We start from the raw sequence: 4,005 nt of genomic DNA, 5'->3' as shown, positions 1-4,005 counted from the left end.
TCAAATCCATGCTCACTGAAATGCACAGGGTGTTGAAGCTTCTCTTTATGAAGTTTTCCCAAGAGCAGTCAGGAGGGTCTGTGCTTAGCATCTGTATGTGAATTGCAGACAAGCTGGATACAGTGGCACAGCCTTCCATGACTTGTTCTGGGTTGCTGCTGATGCATATAATCCCTATGTATACAACAAAGCAATGGAAAAGATCATCAAAATCATGCCAGAAGCAGTGGCATATCTTGACAAAGTCCCTGAACAGTGGTGCAGACACAAGTTTGATGTTGAGGTCACTTGTGATCACAACACCACCAACTTTGTGGAATCCTTCAACGCGTGCACCAAACCCTTTAGGGATCTTCCTGTTATGACACTCCTTGAAGGTAATCAATCTCATTTTATCCTAATTTTGTTTAATTGGAACTTATTTACTTAGGTTTGTGTTCAAGTGTCCGAGTCGAGTTTTTGTTAAGTGTCTGAGTCGGATTTGTGTTCAAGTGTCCGAGTCGAGTTTTAGTTGGATATAAGTGTCTGATTTCAGTTTTTCTATTCTTTTATGCTAGAAATAAGGTCTTGGTGCATGAAGAAAATAGGGACTAGATTTGATAAAGTTGTTGACATTGGACCCGATCAATTGACACCATATGCTGTTAAGATGTTGGAAGAGAGGAGTGCTGACTCAAGGTTTTGTTCTGCAAGTAATGCTTGGGGGGGTGGGGGTGAGTTTGAGGTCACAGATGGTCATGTGAAGTTTCCAATTAGGCTCACTGCTGGGGTGCTCATGAGAAGAAAAAGGGGAAGAGAAGCACTGATGTGAAGTGTGGGAAGTGCAAGCAAGTTGGGCACAACTCAAGAACCTGTAAGGGAGGCTCCATTGCCAAACAGAGGAAGGAATCTGATGCTGCTGCTGGTGGTGCATCAACATCTACTGCTGGAAAGAGGAAGGGCTCCACATCTGCTGCATCAAAGGGAAAGAAGGCCAGAGCTGCATAACTGCTAGTAAGCTTAGGTTTTAGTTTACATTTCTGTTTTTATGTTTTAGTTTACACATTTTGGAAACAAGCTTAAGTTGTGGCACATTTTGGTAGTTTTTTGTAAAGTTCCCGACAACTTGATGTTCGGTTTATTTTGGAAACAATCAGTTACTCTATTATTGATAAATAAAATTTAGGTTCTCGTGCCATTACAACTATCATGATTTGGCTTCATTACTTCCTGATTACAAATATTAGAAACATAAACATTGCAATTCCTATTTTAATTGCATTAGCTTGGAATTTTTTGAGCTCTTTCACTCTCTTCTTCAGTTTCTTGAGTTCGTCACTCAGATTGTTGTTGTCTTCCGATGTTCCTTCATACTCCATGTTGCTTTGTTGTTGCTGGTGTTGTTGATTTGGATGCTGCACATTGCCTTTGCACCACAGAAAATAGTTACAAGGATCACACTTGTAATATAGCCTCTGTGGATTTTTTGATGTCTCCGAGCTTTTTATTGAACATTTGTTTGCACAAACAGGACAACATTTGTTTGGAACAATGATGTAGGAAAATAGATAGGATGATGATGTATTGGATGAGGAACTCATGTTGTATGTGGAGGGGAGGGGGAGGTGCTGCTGTTGTGTTGTTGATGTTGGTGCTGATGTTGGTTGTTGTTGCCGCTGTCTTATTGATGTTGTTGCTGCTGTCTTGTTGATGTTGGTGTTGCTATCTTGTTGATCTTGGTTGTTGTTGCTGCTGTCTTGTTGCTGTTGTTGCTGTTGTATTGTTGCTGTTGTTGCTGTTGTATTGTTGATGTTGTTGATCTTGGTTGTATTGTTGCTGTCTTGTTGTTGTTGTTGTGTTGTTGATGTTGTTGCTGTTGTCTTGTTGGTGTTGTTGCTTCTGTCTTGTTGATGCTGGTGGGGGGTTGGGGTGGAATGTTGGGGGATTAGTTGTTGATGTTGTTGTTCTGGAGTTTAGTTGTTGATGTTGCTGTTCTGCAAGGAGGGGGGAATGGGTTAATGGGGGGTATATGTAAGGGAAATCAGTGCTGGCAACGGCTATATTATTCAAATCTAACGGCTAGTTTTTTGGAAAAGATAGAACTAAATCTCAGGGGCATTTGTTCCATTGTATCATACCTTAGGGGTATTTGGTGCAATAAGTTTTAACTAATTAACTGCCTAATTAACGAAGACTTAACGTCCGTCAGCCAAAAGGGCATTTATTGTATTTATTGCTTACGTCAGGGGTGTTTGTTGCATTCGGGAAACAATATGGGTATTTGGTGCATTATTGCAAACCTCGGGGTCATTTCATGAAAAATCCGAAATATTATTTGCAAAAGAAGATAATAAATCATAAATATAGTTTGATGTTAAAAAAAACAGCAATACGAGAGAAACATAGTTTGATTTTCAATAAACCACTGCAAACAATTAAGCACGGAGTATGTAGATTCAAAATAACTTTTTAGGCTCCGTTCTATTGGACTTATTTTGACTGAACTTATATTATTTGAACTTAACTGAACTTATTTGAACTTATCTGAACTTATTTGAACTTAATTGAACTTATCTGAACTTATGTTATCTGAAAAAAGTTATTGGACATGAACTTATTTTGTCAAAATAAACTTATTTGTGTGTGAAAATGTCTGGAAAAAAAACTTATTTTTGCTGAACTTATATTTGAACTTATTTGAACTTAACTGAACTTATTTGAACTTAACTGAATTTATCTGAACTTATTTTGTCTGAAATAAGTCAAAATAAGTCGAACGAACAGGACCTTACATAAAATCAAAGAAATTAAAGTCTATATATCATTAGAAAAACTTGAAAGTTCTTCAAAAAGTACTCTCTTTCGATCAGGTATGGATCATGTCCAATAACTTCCAATCAAATTTAATAAGTTCAGGTTTCATTTGGCGAAAAGAGTGCACCTTAAGCACCATATCGTGGAAGTTTTTTGGGGTTTTAAGGGTAGTTTTAGAGTAGAATGAGAGACACAACAACTTCGCTACAAAAAGTCAAGGGAAAGGGAGCGAGTGGGGTTGGATCTGTCTTCGACTCTAGGCAACGATGTCTAACATATGTAGAGATTGGAAATCACACCTCCGATAATAGCATAGCATTTGTACTAAGAAACATAATTAGGAAGAAATAGTAATTAGGAGATTAACTTCGATTGCATACCCAAGGGAATAAAGGTCATCAGTTCGATCCCAAACAATAGCAATTCTAGCTCTTGGGAGAGTCGGGATAGGTCAGAGGATTGGGGCTTAACATTGGGCTTGACACTGAGTCGGGTGAACATGTGATAGGCTGATAGCTACCCAACGTAGACACACTCATGTGTCCGCCGTAAAAAAGTGGTTGGCCATAAATGGTACTATGTGCATCAATTATGCAATGTTGGTAGGAACTAACACACCAAGTATTTGCTTGGGGAATATGTGTGCAAGAATGAACTCAAGGAATTCACGAGGCCTACACAAGTTGTCAAGCTCAACCATGTGATTTAATTAAATGCAAAACAATTTAGGCCAAGGGAGGCGAATTTCGATGCCGATTTCATGGTTAACCAGGGTCATCAACATGAAGTACTTCATTGGTCTTTTGCGAATGAAATATCGTCTCTCTTCCTCATAATACGTATTTAAGGATGCCTTCATTGTCTCTAACCAAAATGACTAGCCTAGTTTTTTCATCGAATATAAAAATAATAAACTTGTATATAACTGCAAAATTTCATTTAGAAAAATAAAGGGAAAAAAAAATTCTTATGTTACTTTTATTTGTACAATATTTGTGATTTTTAATGAAACATTTATTCTTGAATATACAACATTTGTCTGTTTTAAAAAAAAAATAACATTTTGATTCAAAGTACAACACTTGTTCTCCTCGAAAACACTATCAGCAACTTGAACACAAAATTACAAAAATACCCTTATTTTTATAAGGTTCTTCAAAAACACCACCGACATATACCGCATATATCTGGGCGAGCTTGTAAAAAGTGTAG

The sequence above is a fragment of the Spinacia oleracea genome, chromosome 3 (genome assembly GCF_020520425.1).
Source record: "Spinacia oleracea cultivar Varoflay chromosome 3, BTI_SOV_V1, whole genome shotgun sequence".
NCBI lineage: Eukaryota > Viridiplantae > Streptophyta > Magnoliopsida > Caryophyllales > Amaranthaceae > Spinacia > Spinacia oleracea.
This window is presented reverse-complemented; position numbering follows the sequence as displayed.